Here is a 16,807-nt window from a genome sequence, read left to right on the forward strand (position 1 = left end):
CTCAAATTTTTACCTTGGACATAAAGCTGTTCCTAATTCTCCCAGCAAAAGGAAACTATTCCCTTAATCTGTGTCGCTCTAATACAGCATTTATCCTATTAAATCATAATTCTCTGTCTTTACCTCTGTTGTACCTATTTAATAATAAGCAACTTTAGGACAGAGACCCTGATTTATTCATCTCTGTCTCTAGTGTCCAGCACAATGTCTACTACAGATAACTGCTCAATAATTTTTTATTGAATGAATAAATGAATGCTTTCCTAATCTTTATAAACTCTAAGAAAGTGGCTCCTAAACCTGGATGCACACTACAGTTATTTAAGGACATTTTGCAATAATATACTCCTGTGTCTCAACCCAGATTGACCTAGTTAGAATCTCTGAGGGCAGGACCCAGGGAAGTTGTATTTCTTTACTTTTCTTTTTTTTTTTTTGGTGAAAAAGATTGTTCCTGAGCTAACATCTGTGCCAATCTTCCTCTATTTTGTATGTGGGATGCTGCCACAGCATGGCTTGATGAGTGGTGTGTAAGTCCACGCCCAGGATCCAAACCCGCAAGCCCTAGGCTGCCGAAGCGGAGCATACAAACTTAACCACTACACCACCAGGCTGGCCCCAGGAAGCTGTATTTCTAAAAAGATGCCCATAGGTGATGAAGAGTATACGGAAACTCTTTCTACTATTTTTGAAACATTTTTTGTAAGTTTGAAATTATTTCAAAATGAAGTTAAAAACTGAGTTGCAAGTCTGACTCAGGAGCAGTCACATCTTCAGATCCTTTCTCTTTCTCTATGCTGCCAGGTTTATTAAGATTTATTTTCTGAAAGGATAAAAGAGAAAACATCCCCTGGGAACCACCAGGCACATCTGTGGTTTGGGGCAGTGGGTAGGAGGGAGAAGATACCATACTGAAAATAGGAAAATTAAGTGAAACACATCTTATTGGATATTGAGACCTCAAGCTCTCCTTCCACACTTGGCCACCAGAATGCTAGCAGCCAGCCCTCTAATTAACAGACCAGAAGAGCTTTCTCTAGGGAATTTGACCACCTTAAGAGGAAAGACTTAGAGAGATGGACTTGGGATGTTCCCCAGCTGAGTGGCTCAGTGAGAAGTTGTGAAGTTCAAAGTCAACTAGCCCTACTAATATGGTCAGAGATTCTCATTTTTTATTCCCCTACTCTTAAATATAAGGGAGAGAAAAAGGATTACCAGACATCTGAGGAACTCCACTAACATGAAAACAAGATCAAAATATAGGGGGAAAACAAGCACAATCTGAAGGAAACAGAGAATATACAAAGATAAAAAAATAACATTGAATAAATCAAATTATCATTAATATTCTTAAAAATATAAGAGAAGTCATTTTTGAAAACAAAAACAAAAACAGGATCTATTTAAAAATACCATTCAGAAAACAAAAACAGCTTTTTGATACATCATTGCAGAAATTAAAAACTCAAGAAAAGGACTGGTGGAAAAAGTAGAGGAAATACCACAGAAAGTAAAGCAAAAGGAAAAAGATATGGCAAATGAGAGAGGAAAGAGGACCACTCCAGGAGTTCCAATATTCAAATAATAAAGCTCCAGAAGACAGATGATAAGAGGCCAGATAAAATGGAGAAGCCTAACTAATTAGCAGTAATAATTCAAGAAAACTGAAAATTTCCTGGTTTGAAGGACATGAGTTTCCGAATCAAAAAGGTTGACTTAGTGCTCAGCACAATGGAGGAAATAAATCCACACCAAGAAATATCACAGTGGAATTTCAGAATACTAGGAACAAAGAATGAGGATAGAGGAGAAGGAAACAGATCCACACAGAAAAAAGACAAAGGGAATTCCCAGGATAAGAGTGAAGGGAAATCCCAAGATAATAAATGTACACCAGGCACAGAAGGCAACACAGTCTGGACTGGAGTAAGTCAAAGGCTCCAGGAGCTCCTTTTTCAGAAAGATGAAGTTAAGAGAATAATGGATGTGAATGAAGACTGGAAAGGAGATTTAGACAAGTGACAGAGAATTTGCAGGCGCTGAATTACAAAGCACATGATAAACAAAGAAAAAAAAAAAGGAAAATTATGAACTCCAAGGAAAACAAAAAGGTATGAAGGACAAGTAATCAGTTAATCACAAAGCTCAGTACTGAATAGCTTTGAACGAACCACAGTCAATCATAAAAATGAGAAATCTGAACAATAAGTTTCCACAACTGCAACACACCTACGTTGAGAGGATGGGAGAATGAGAAAGGCAACGAGCTAAATCTTTATCTTTCATAGAGATAAGTTATTAGATAATACCCAAAACTGAAAAATTAAGAAGCAAGTTACTTAAAGATGTGGAGGTAAATATTAAGAGAGTCAGGTAAAAGCAAGATTTCTCAACCTCAGCACTACTGGCATTTTTTTGTGGGGGGCTAGCCCAGGCATTGTAGGACGTTGAGCAGCATCCCCGGCCTCCATACATGAGATGTCTGTAGCAGCCTTCCCTCCCATCCAGTTGTGACAATCAAACGAGTCTCCAGACATTGCCAGATGTTCCCTGGGAGGCAAAACGGCCCTGGTTGAGGGCCACTGGTTAAAAGATGTTACATCTGAAAGGAGAAGGGAAGGGAGGGGGAGCTGGAAATTGCAGTTTTCCTTAAAAAATTGTATACACCTAATGCATACGTATTTAACTTGGGGAAAAAAACCATATATATATATATATATATATATATGTACATGTGTGTGTATATTCCTGACATAGTTGACTGTACAAAAAACTAAAACACACTGACATCAGCATCGTGGCGGAGTGAGCTTTCCCCATTGAACTCTCCCCTCTAAGACACAACATAAAGGACATTCAGAGGCTGGCCCTGTGGCATAGCGGTTAAGTGCACGCACTGCGCTGCTGGCAGCCCAGGTTCGGATCCCGGGCATGCACCGAGGCACTGCTTGTCAGGCCATGCTGTGGCGGCATCCCATACAAGGTGGAGGAAGATGGGCACCAACATTAGCCCAGGGTCAGTCTTCCTCAGCAAAAAGAGGAGGATTGGCATGGATGTTAGCTCAGGGACAATCTTCCTCAAAAAAAAAAGGACATTCATATTTCAACAGAAGTTATTCACACAACACAGGGGACGTCTGAGGCACCCAGGCAGCCGTACACCCAAGGACTGAGGTGCTGGAATCCCGAGTAAGTGGAAGGAGGTAAGAGGAGCTCCCTTCCTTCCCCAAGGACTGAGACCACGCGGCTCTCAGACAGGGAAGACGGTTGGCTCACTGCGTGAAAACCGGCACTCTCCAAGACCCCTCACAACCCGTGGGGATTCCCCTATGGAGGGAGTGGAACTGTTGCGAGGCTACTTTCAAGAAGCTAGCCCCTCAGGAGAGCAGAGAGTGACGGCGAGGTGAGAAACCTCTGAGATCCGGGAGGCAAATGTAAGCGCCCCTCCCCTACCCGGCCCGCCCAACTAGCACTTCAGCACAGCGGCACATCAGCTCAGCTCCGTCCCCAGAGGTAGCGGCCCCCAGGCGCCTGGGCCCCAACAGCAGGGGCAGCGTGATCGCCCCCTGACCCCACACGCAGCAGCCCCCAGGCGCCTGAGCCCGACCAGCAGCTCAGGCCCCACTGCGCCACAGGCCCCAGCTGCTCTGGCTAGACCAAGCCACGGCCTCAGCTTCCCCGGCTCCACCGTGCCACAGCCCCAGCTCCTTCAGCTGGACCATGACCCAGCCCCAGCTCCTTCAGCTTGACCTCCCCCCACACCACAGCTCCAGCTGCTTCAGCTTGGCCTGTGCTCAGGCTCCAGCTGACTTGGTGCCAGCAACTTCAGCCCAGCCGCACTCCACTTCAAGCTTCTTTGGCCCAGCAGCACTCCAGCAGCAGCTGTTTCAACCCACCCACACACGAGCCCCAGCTGCTTTGGCCCAGCGGCGCTCCAGTCCCAGCTGTTTCCACACTCCAGCTCCAGCTGTTCCCAGACTTACCCCCAGCAGCCTCCACTCAGCCACACCTCAGATCAGCCAGGGGCCGACGAGAGTGCCCTCGGACTGAGGTGGGCCAGAATACACAGCCCTTGACTCCCACCCAGCGGCAGCAAGAGGAAACTACGACCATATATTTTCAATATGAGGAAAAGTAAGCCAACACCAACAAGTGCTATGCAAAACTATATTAAATCTCCAGACCAAAAGAAAAATGACAAGCAACCAGAAGTCAACCCAGAAAGCACAGAAATGTATAACCTTAATGACAGAGAATTCAAAATAGCCATCATAAAAAAGCTTAATGAAATACAAGAAAATACAGACAGACAATTCAATGAAATCAGGAGTTTCTTCACAAAAGAGACTGAAACTATTAAAAAAAAAATCAGAAATCTTAGAGATGAAAAACACAATAGAGGAGATAAAGACAAATCTGGAAGCCTTAAGCATCAGAGCTGACAATATGGAGGAAAGAATTAGCAATGTTGAGGAGAGCAATGCAGAAATGTTCCAGATGGAGGAGGAAAGAGAACTAAGACTAAAAAGAAATGAAGAAACTCTCCGAGAAATATCCAACTCAATTAGGAAATCCAACATAAGGATTAAAGGCATTCCAGAGGGACAAGAGAGGGAAAAAGGAGCAGAGAACTTGTTCAAAGAAATAATAGCTGAGAACTTCCCAAACCTGGCGAAGGAGGTGGAAATACCAGTGAATGAAATAAATAGATCTCCTAAATACATCAACACGAAAAGACCCTCTCCAAGGCATTGTCTTGACATGAGTACAGCCATGTTTGGCCGCTCCACTGACCTACAGCCACCAGCACAAAAAGAAATACAAAGCTGCTTTCTGCGTGGTGGGAACTGGCCTTTTCCCGGGAACTGGCCTTTCTCCCACGGAGAGAGTTGCAAGTTGTAACATTTCAAGGCTCTTGGAGCGTCGTAGCCCGGAATGGACTGGCCATCTGTGCCGGGCTGAGACGGTAACCAAAGAGAACAATGCACATACACAACTACTGGGCTGGGACGTTAGCCAGGGGGCTCAGTGCACGTACGCCGCTGATAACCATTTTGTGCATGGGAACACTAAATGCTTGCTCTGCAAACTCTGTAAATGCTTACTCTGAAAATTACTGATGGTATAAAAACTGCTGGAAACTGAGCCCTGGTGAGAGTTCCACCTGTGGAAGGGACACCTTGCCCAGGACGTGTGATCCTTGCCCAGCCGCGTTGATTGACAGGGCTCTCCCGGCAGTGGGGCGTGGATGTTGTGAGTAACTGATTTGATGTGAAGTAATTGATTTGATATGAAGTAATTGATTTGATGTGTTCTCTTTTCGGTCAACCTGGTGTTTCTCTTTCTGGTTGATTTGTGTCATTTCTCTTCAGCCGATGTGGGTGTTTTCCCTTTCCAGTCGGGCTGATGTTTTTTTTTCCCTCTTAATATTTGACCTATTTGGATCTGTTTGCAGACTGTCGCCTTTACTATCCTCTATATAATAAAATATACCTTCAGTCCATTTGTTTGGAGTGGAAAGTGTCTTTTACGTCTCCGATCGAATCCCCGAACCTCTCATAACAGGCATATAGTAGTAAAGCTGGCAAAAGTCAACGACAAAGAAAAAAATACTAAGGGCAGCTAGACAAAAAAAAAAATAACATACAAAGGATTTCCTATCAGGCTCTCAGCCGATTTCTTGACAGAAACTTTACAGGCTAGGAGAGAATGGAATGATATATTCAAAACTCTGAAGGACAAAAACTTTCAGCCAAGAATACTCTATCCAGCAAAAATATCCTTCAGATATGATGGAGAAATAATAACTATCCCAGATAAACAAAAGCTAAGGGAGTTCATTGCCACAAGACCCCGACTACAAGAAGTGCTCAAGAAGGCCCCCATCCTTGAGAAAAAAAAGAGAAAGGGATTCAGTTTTGAACAAGGAGGAAAATAGGTCAACAAAACCAGAAAAACTGTAGTCCTCTATCAAAATAGATTAGCAAACCCTTAATTATAAAACCAAAGATCAAGGAAAGGTAAGCACCAAGAATAAATATAACCTCATCATGTTCAACACGAACTCACAACACAAGAAGGAGTAAGATGTGAAAACAATAACTTAGAAGGGGAAGAGGAAAGGGATTGACTTAGTCTAAGGGAATAAGAGGCCATCAAAAAACGGACTATCACATCCACAAGATTTTTTATACAAACCTCATGGTAACCACTAACCAAATAATCAGAACAGAATCACGCACGATAGAGAAAGAGAAAACTAAGAGAACCCCCATACAGAACTACCAAACTGAACTGGTAGTCCAAAACATACAGGACAAAAAACAAAAGAAATGCAAAAGAACCGGAAAAAGAGTGATAAAATAACAACAACAAGCCCCCATATATCAATAATTACCCTAAATGTAAATGGACTGAACTTTACAATCAAAAGACAGAGTGGTGGGGCCAGCCCGGTGGCGCAAGCGGTTAAGTGCGCGCGCTCCGCTGCGGCGGCCCGGGGTTCGCTGGTTCGGATCCCGGGCGCGCACCGACGCACTGCTTGGTAAGCCATGCTGTGGCGGCGTCCCATATAAAGTGGAGGAAGATAGGCACCGATGTTAGCCCAGGGCCGTCTTCCTCAGCAAAAAAAAAAAGGAGGATTGGCGGATGTTAGCTCAGGGCTGATCTCCTCACAAAAAAAAAAAAAAAAAAAAGACAGAGTGGTGAGAGGGATTAAAAAACAAGACCCAACAATATGCTACCTCCAGGAAACACATCTCAGCTCTAAAGACAAACACAGGCTCACAGTGAAAGGATGGAAGACAATACTCCAAGCTAATGGCAAACAAAAGAAAGCAGGTGTTGCCACACACATATCAGACAAGGTTGACTTCAAGATAAAACAGGTAATGAGAGACAAAGAGGGGCAATATATAATGATAAAAGGGACACTCCATCAAGAAGAATATCACTTTTAAATATATATGCACCCAATACAGGAGCACCAAGGTATATAAAGCAACTACTAACAAACGTAAAAGGGGATATTAACAACAACACGATAATATTAAGGGATCTTAACACCCCACTTTCATCAATGGACAGATTATCCAGACAGAAAATCAATGAGGAAATAATGGACTTAAATGAAAAATTTGATGAGATGGACTTAACAGATATATATAGAGCACTCCATCCAAACACAGCAGATTACACTCTCTTCTCAAGTGTGCATGGAACATTCTCAACAACAGACCATATGCTGGGAAACAAGACATGCTTATATAAATTTAAGAAGATTGAAATCATAACAAGCATCTTTTCCGACCATAATGCCACGAAGCTAGAAAGCAACTACAAGAAAAAAACCGGGAAAGTGACAAAGCTGTGGAGATTCAACAACATGCTACTAAACAACCAATGGATCATTGATGAAATTAAGCGAGAAATCAAATCATATCTGGAGACAAATGAAAATGAAAATACACCATACCAACTCATATGGGATGCAGCAATGCAGAGAGGGAAACTCACAGCAATACAGGCCGAACTTAACAAACAAGAAAAAGCCCAAATAAGCAACCTCAAACAATGCCTAACAGAATTAGAAAAAGAAGAACAAACAAAGCCTGAAGTCAGCAGAAGGAGGGAAATAATAAAAAACAGAGCAGAAATAAATGAAATTGAAATAAAAAAAACAGTAGAGGGCCGGCCCCGTGGCTTAGTGGTTAGGTGCGCGTGCTCCGCTGTTGGCGGCCTGGGTTCAGATCCTGGGCGCGCACCGATGCACTGCTTCTCCGGCCATGCTGAGGCCGCGTCCCACATACAGCAACTAGAAGGATGTGCAGCTATGACATACAACTATCCACTGGGCTTTGGGGGGAAAATAAATAAATAAATAAAATCTTAAAAAAAAAAAAAAAAACAGTAGAAAGGATCAATGAAACAAAGAGCTGGTTCTTTGAGAAGATAAACAAAATTGACAAACCCTTAGCCAGACTCACCAAGAAAACAAGAGAGAAGGCTCAAATAAATAAAATTGGAAATGAAAAAGGAGAAAATACAACAGGTACCACAGAAATACAAAAGATTATAAGAGAATATGAAAAATTGTATGCCAACAAATTGGACAATATAGAAGAAATCGATAAATTCTTAGACTCATACAACCCCCCAAAACTGAATCAAGAAGAAATAGAGGACCTGAGTAGATCAATCACAACAGATTAAAACAGTAACCAAAAACCTCCCAAAAAATACAAGTCCAGGACCAGATGGCTTCTCTGGAGAATTTTACCAATCATTCAAAGAAGACTTAATACCTATCCTTCTCAAACTATTCTAAAAAATAGAGGAGCGGGGGCTGGCCTGGTGGTACAAGCAGTTAAGTGTCCGCGCTCCGCTGCGGTGGCCTGGGGTTCGCTGGTTCGGATCCCAGGCATGCACCGACGCACCGACACACTGTTCGTCGAACCATGCTGTGGCAGCATCCCATACAAAGTTGGGGAAGATGGGCACAGATGTTAGCTTAGGGCCAATCTTTCTCAGCAAAAAGAAGAGGATTGGCATCAGATGTTAGCTCAGGGCTGATATTCCTCACAAAAAATAAAAATAAAATAAAAAATAAAAAATAGAGGAAGATGGAACACTTCCCAACACATTCTACGAGGCCAGCATCATCCTGATACCAAAGCCAGACCAAGACAATACTAAGAAGGAAAACTACTGACCACTATCCCTGATGAACATAGATGCAAAAATCCTCAACAAAATATTGGCAAACCAAATACAGCAATACATTAAAAAGATCATACACCATGATCAAGTGGGATTTATACCAGGGACACAGGGATGGTTCAACATCTGCAAATCAATCAACGTGACAGACCACATTAACAAAACAAGGAATGAAAACCATATGATCATCTCAATAGATGCAGAGAAGGCTTTTGACAAGATCCAACATCCATTTATGATAAAAACTTTCAACAAAATGGGTATAGAAGGAAAGTACCTTAACATAATAAAGGCCATATATGACAAACCCACAGCCAACATCATACTCAATGGGGAAAAACTAAAAGCCATCCCTCTAAACACAGGAACAAGACAAGGGTGCCCACTCTCGCCACTCTTAATCAACACAGTACTGGAGGTTCTGCCCAGAGCAATTAGGCAAGAAAAAGGAATAAAAGCAATACAAATAGGCAATGAAGAAGTGAAACTCTCGCTGTTTGCAGATGACATGATCTTATGTATAGAAAACCCTAAAGAATCCATTGGAAAACTATTAGAAATAACAACTACAGCCAAGTTGCAGGGTACAAAATCAACTTACAGAAATCAGTTGCATTTCTATATATCAACCACGAACAGAAAGAGAACTCAAGAAGACAATCCCATTTGCAATTGCAACAAAAAGAATAAAATATCTAGGAATAAATTTAACCAAGGAAGTGAAAGACCTACACAATGAAAACTATAAGACATTATTGAGTGAAATCAATGATGATATAAAGAAATAGAAAAATGTTCCATGCACACAGATTGGAAGAATAAACATAGTTAAAATGTCCACACTACCTAAAGCAATCTACAGATTCAACGTAATCCCAATCAGAATCCCAAGGACATTCTTCACAGAAATAGAACAAAGAATACTAACATTCACTTGGGGCAACAAAAGACCCCAAATAGCCAAAGCAATCCTGAGAAAGAACAAAGCTGGAGGCATCACAATCCCTGACTTCAAAACACACTACAAAGTGACAGTAATTAAAACAGCATGGTACTGGTACAAAAACAGACACACACATCAATGGAACAGAATTGAAAGTCTAGAAATAAAACCTCACATCTACAGGCAGCTAATCTTTGACAAAGGAGCTAAGGACATACAGTGGAGAAAGGAAAGTCTCTTCAATAAATGGTGCTGGGAAAACTGGACAGCCACTTGCAAAAGAATGAAAGTAGACCATCTTCTTTTGCCATACACAAAAATTAACTCAAAATGGATCAAAGACCTGAAGGTGAGACCTGAAACTACAAAACTCCTGGAGGAAAATATAGGTAGCACACTACTCGTCATCAGCCATTAAGGGATCTTTTCAAATTCCATGTCTACTCAGACAAGGGGAACAAAAGAAAAAATAAACAAGTGGGACTTCATCAGATGAAAGAGCTTCTTCTACAAGGCAAACGACACCGGGATCAAAACGAATAGGGAACCCACAAGCTGGGAGAAAATATTTGCAAACCATATATCAGACAAGGGATTAATCTCCATAATATACAAAGAACTCACACAAGTGAACAACATAAAAACAAACAACCCAATCAGAAAATGGGCAGAGGAAATGAACAGACACTTCTCCAAAGAAGATATACAGATGGCCAATAGGCACATGAAAAGATGCTCAACATCACTAATCATCAGGGAAATGCAAACCAAAACCACACTAAGACATCATCTTACACCTGTTAGAATGGCTATAATCACCAAGACAAAAAACAACAAATGCTAGAGAGGCTGTGGAGAAATGGGAACCCTAATCCACTGCTGGTGGAAATGCAAACTGGTGCAGCCTCTACGGAACACCGTATGGAGATTCCTCAAAAAATTAAAAATAGAAATACCTTATGACCAGCTATCCCACTACTGGGTATCTACCCAACGAACCTGAATTCAACAATCCAAAGAGGCTTATGCACCCCTATGTTCATCGCAGCATTATTCACTACAGCCAAGACATGGATGCAACCCAAGTGTCCCTCGACTGATGACTGGATAAAGAAGACGTGGGATACATATACCATGGAATACCACTCAGCTATAAAAAAAAAACAAAATCATTCCAGTTGCAACAACACGGATGGACTGGGAGCATATTACGTTAAGCGAAATAAGCCAGAAAGAGAAAGACAAACAGTGCATGATTTCACTCATATGTGGAAGATAAACCAACACACGGACAGATAGAACTGTTTGGTGGTTACCAGGGGCTAGAGGGGTGGGGGGTGGGCACAAGGGGTAGAGGGATGCACTTATATGGTGACTGACAATAATGTACAACAAAAATTTCACAATAGAAAAAAAAGAATAAAAAAAAATTCTCAAAAAAAAAGAAAAAGAAAAATGGACATAGGACATGCATATGTAGTTCACAGGTCAAGAAAAATAATTAGTGAATTAACATATTAAAAGAATTCAAGCCCAGTCATAATTAAAGGAATGCCAAATGAAACAATGTGACATCAACGTTTAATGATCAGATTGGCGAAGATTAAAAAAATTGAAAATTTCCAGTATTGGGGCTTAGTATGAGGAAACAGGCACTTTCAGACTACTAGTAGGACATTCAATTGGTGCACTTGTTTTGGGGAGGGTAATTTGGCAGTATCTACTCAAATTGAAAGAGGAGACATTCTTTAGTGTAGCAATTTCACTGCTAAGATACTTTGGTGCTCCTATGCAAATATATATACAAAAAAACATTGTGTTCCGGGGCCGGCCCGGTGGCGCAAGCGGTTAAGTGCGCGCGCTCCGCTGCGGCGGCCCGGGGTTCGCTGGTTCGGATGCCGGCGCGCACCGACGCACTGCTTGGTAAGCCATGCTGTGGCGGCGTCCCATATAAAGTGGAGGAAGATAGGCACAGATGTTAGCCCAGGGCCGTCTTCCTCAGCAAAAAAAGAGGAGGATTGGCTGATGTTAGCTCAGGGCTGATCTCCTCACAAAAAAAAAAAAACAAAAAAAACAAAAAACATTGTGTTCCTTGTAATATTTATAGTAGCAAAAAATTGAAAACAATCTAAATTTTAGTCAATATGAGACTGGTTAAAAACTTACAGTACATATACAGAACAGAATACTAAGTAGTCATTAAAAAAGAATGAGATCTCTATATGCTACTAGGGAAATATGTCTAAGATTTATTCTTAAATGAAAAAAGCAAGTTGCAGAACAATATGTACAACTGAATTCAGTGTGTATAGGCCTGCATGTGTTTAAGGTTAAATACATGCTTTTGTATGCATTAAAATTTTCTGAAACGACACATAAAACACTGCTAACATTTTAACTATTGAGAGTAGAAATGAATGGTTAGAGAGAAGAGGACGCATATACTCTTCTCTTTGTACTCTTGTCTATTTTCACTTTATACTCTGTTCTATTTTAAATTTACCACATGTATATAATGTTATACCTTAAAAAATTAAAACGAGAAAACAAAAAAGAAACCTGGTAACCAGATGATTTTAATGCAAACCAGTCTGCAAACTGTACTTATGAACCACTATTCTAATATAAATTTTATACTGTGAAATGATTTGAGTAAACCAACATAACTGTATAGAAAATAATTAAGTTGTTACTTTAAGTCAGGATAAGGCTTTCTCCAAGTATTATACAGCACCCTGCTGGCTAATAAAAGACGACCACTAATGATGAATTTCAAAACAGTTAGGACACAAGGGAAGCCACTGCATTTTCTACCATATATGTAATATTGGAAAGACCCATAAAAAGAACTGGAATTCCAGACTGAAGCACTTAATCAAAAGGTCAATGACTATGGCAATTCACTTGATCCTATGTTCCCTCCATAACTCTAATATTATAATCAATAAGATAAGAGTACTATTTTTTTTTTTAAAGATTTTATTTATTTACTTTTTCCCCCCTAAAGCCCCAGTAGATAGTTGTATGTCATAGGTGCACATCCTTCTAGTTGCTGTTACGTGGGACACGGCCTCAGCATGGCCGGAGAAGCGGTGCATCGGTGCGCGCCCGGGATCTGAACCCAGGCCGCCAGCAGCGGAGCACGCGCACTTAACCGCTAAGCCACGGGGCCGGCCCCAGGAGTACTATTTTACTATGAACATAAAATATTACATAACAAATAATGGTATCACTAACATTTGTTACATGCCAGGCACCGTGCTAAGCATGTTTTGGGCATCACCTCAATTTATTCGAATTATAAATTGGATGAACTTTATTTGAAATAATCATGTGTCATTCACCTGAATGCATTACGGGAACGGACATTGTGTCTGTCTGGGGAACACTTTCCCTATCTAGTATTGTAAAATGGAAGGCATGTAAATCCGCCCTTCCTCCAACATTAACTGGACATGCTAAATGGGGACCATTAAGATTGCCTAAACCCATGGGCCGGCCTGGTGTTGCAAGCGGTTAAGTGCATGCGCTCCACTGTGGTGGCCCGGGGTTCGCCGGTTCAGATCCCGGGCGCGCACTGACACACCGCTTGTCAAGCCATGCTGTGGTGGCGTCCCATATAAAGTGGAGGAAGATGGGCATGGATGTTAGCCCAAGGCCAGTCTTCCTCAGCAAAAAGAGGAGGATTGGCAGATGTTAGCTCAGGGTCGATCTTCCTCACAGAAAAGAAAAAAAGGTTGCATAAGCCCATGAGGTCATTAATTTGCTGCACAATAGGCCTGTATGGAGTACAGACTGAGACTTGTGGCAAAAGCCAGTAAGTGCCACCTAGTGATGACTTCTGGGATTTGCGAACAGAAAATTTCCATTTGTGAGACAACCAGCTTGCCACTAGGCACCAACTGAGACTGCCCCTATGACTGAAACAAAATAACCCTGAAATCTGCAATACCCATATCTTGGGTGATGTCAGAAAACCATGGCAGTGCCAGAAGAGTTCCATAATAAAATGGAAATGGTCTGTGCAGGAACATGCTACCAGGGCAATGCAAAGAGGTACTCAGAGTACTGATAAGAAGGGAGCCTCTTTTTCCCTAGGGCCAACTTTGGCACCATCTGCCAGATTCTACTGTCACCCAGACAGCACCCTATGAATGGCTCTCTACTGACCAACAAAGAGCTGTTTGGTTTACGGATGGTAGTTCTAAGATGAACAGACTGCATCCTGTTTGGAAGGCTGCCACTCCGATTGAAGAAGGTAAAAACAAATCAGCTTGGTGGGCAGACTTAACTGCAGGCTGTTTGCCACTATGTTTGGTTTTTACCAAAGCATGGGCGGTGGCCAATGGCCTGGCCATATGATCAGAAAGGAGGGCCGTGGAAATCTAGCCTATTAAAGGAGTGCCTGTATAGGGAATAGCCCTATAGAAATCACTAGGAATTTGAGAAGTGCATTAAAGCAGGACACGTCTATGCCCATCAGGACAAACTCCTTCCAGAATCGGAAGGTGACTGGTTTCAATGAGTAGACAGCCCAGCGTGCTTGCTTGAGGTGGCCATCCGGGTCCATGAAATGGGCAGACATGGCAGTACTGTGGCAACGCAGATGGGCTGAATTTAGACATATTCCTTTTGCAACCTGAGGCACAAAATGCCAATGAGAAATGTTCTGCCAACAAGAGAGAGACAGACCAGATGGCTATGGGGGGGCAGACTCCCCTGGGGTAAGGCCCTGCACACAGCTGACAGTGGACTGATGCCAGCAACCCCAGGAGGCTACAAATGGGTCCTGACAGGAGCAGACACTTATCTGCATTGAGCTTTGTTTACCTGACGATAGATCAAATGTTCACAGTACTACAAAAAGACCAGAACACGAGATATTGCACTCGATTAGGAGTAATGGGTAAGGAGATATCCTCAGGGTAATGGTTTGACAAAGAAGAGGAACAAGCAACTGAAACATCTGTTGTCTAAAACAGGGCCGTAGAGGGGGGATAAAGCACAAAGGGCTGGCTTACATGCCTTCATGAGCATGTACTCACACTCAACATAAGGGGGACCAAGGGAGGGTCACTACTAGAGAGATTCCTCTGCTTTTCTGGGGGATTTGGAAAGAGACGAGTTGGGGGGGACAACGCTGGTATGACTCTGCAATTCTTCCCACGGGGGTAGGATGGTGGCATAACTTTCTTCCCCACATCACCTCAATTTTTTTTCCTACCTAAAGCAGTGGTCTCAGGACGAGGGCTGCAACTGCAGATGTCAGAAGCAGAGATGATGACAGAAACTCTAACTATATCTTTAAACCTTTATGTCAGAATTCCTAAGGGCCTGATGGAGTGGGTTGTGCCTTTACCCCATCCAATAAAATTGGGGTTGAAAGAGAATACAGATGTATTGCCTGATGGTGAGATAGCCCACTAGTTCTGTCCTGCATAAATCTACCCTATATGGATGGGAGTGGACCAAGGGGAGGCACATGCTGGACTACAGTATTGCTGCCAGCTATCTAGACCAGCACAGTGGCTGAACCTAACGTCCCTTCCAAAGGTAGAAAAGTTTGGGTACAAATGGAGAGAGGGAGGAATGGTAGCTGAGATAATGGAATTAATAAATGGATTATGCAATGAGGGAAATTCAATACTACACTGCTACCTTGAGAAAGGTGCAGAGCAAGAGACAATATTGTCTCTTGGCTCAATTATATCAGATTCCTGACAGGGTGAAGCCATATGTTGGCGAGACCACTCCTGCTCTTAGAACCTTAGAAAATCAAACAAAAGCCTGCAAACTTGAGAGGCATTGTTCTGGGAGACACTGTGGTGCTATGATATGAGGATGAACTGGAATAACAGTTAATGACCGAGTGAGACTCTAGTAACAGGCCAGTATCTTTGACTCTTATTTTTCAGGTTACATCTACTGCCATCCTATGATATAGTGTAACGCTGGCATTGTTGGTAAGGTTATAATACTAATATTGATAGTTAAATGTATTACCAAATTGAATTAAAACCTCCTTATGACGAATACTAATGGGAAATGATTGGTCTGAGGGAAGAACTGGATTTAGCTAATCATCAGCTAATTTCTATCATAAATAGTTCATTAAGTTTATCATAAGGGACAAATAGCAGCAGATTGGGGTAGGGTGGGAAAGCATAATCAAATTGGTATAAAAATATGAAAATGTATGTAGCAGCTTTACGGAACAAATTAGTTATTTCTTCAAATATATCCCTAACTTACACTGGCTCTTCAAATGTTAGGCATATTCATAATGATTGTATTGCTATCTGTGTCTGTCATATAAATGCTATACTAAATGCAGATGCCCAGATAAACATGATTGTTTTTGTTTAAAAGAGCCTTGGCCAAAGGTCAGGGGATGGCCTGTGTAGTCAAGAATTTGGCCTTGCCCAAAAGGGTCTGGCCTTTGCCCCCTGCTAAGAAGTAACCTATGTCATACCTGATAGGATTGTCTTTGTTTAGGATGGGGGCTGGTGACAACAGATCTTAGGGAGGAGTTGGCCACATCTGACATTCTTCGGTGGGGGCTGGCCACACCAGAAAGAACCACCATGTGATTCAGGGTGGGGCTTTGGGTCACACAGTATCAACTGACCTGGAGGCTGAGATCAACCATGTGAACAATCAATCTAATCAATCACGCCTACATAATGGACCCAATAAAAACTCTGGACACCGAGACTCCCTGCGCCTGACTCTATGCATACTGTCACACACTGTCGCTGGGAGGGTAATGCATCCTGACTCTGAAGCTTTGCATTTGTAACCCTCCCAGACTCTACCCTATGCCTTTCTCCTTTTAGCTGATTTTAATCCGTGTCCTTTCCTTGTAATAAACCATAACTGTGAATATAACGGCTTTCATTCAGTGAGTTCTATGAGTCCTTCCAGTGAGTTATCAAACCTAAGAGTGATTATGGATGGGAACCCACCAAACCTGCAGTTGGTGTCAAAAGTGAGGGCAGTCTTGGAGACTGTGCATTCAAACTTTGCAGTCTGTCTAACTGCAGGTAGGTAGGCACTCTCATTAACCCATTCTACAATGAAGAAAGCAAGGTGTACAGAGCAGATAAACTGCAGGAGAGCACAAGCTTCTAAGGTGTAGTGCTAGAA

General features: G+C 42.2%; 1 protein-coding gene across 7 annotated transcripts in view; it reads right to left on the reverse strand.

Moving 5' to 3' along the window:
- Window positions 1-16,807, reverse strand: part of HYCC2 (hyccin PI4KA lipid kinase complex subunit 2) — an 88,571-nt gene that overhangs the window by 19,813 nt on the left and 51,951 nt on the right. The gene's annotated exons all lie outside the window — the stretch shown is intronic.

This window comes from Diceros bicornis, chromosome 10 (assembly GCF_020826845.1).
Source record: "Diceros bicornis minor isolate mBicDic1 chromosome 10, mDicBic1.mat.cur, whole genome shotgun sequence".
NCBI classification, from domain to species: Eukaryota; Metazoa; Chordata; class Mammalia; order Perissodactyla; family Rhinocerotidae; genus Diceros; species Diceros bicornis.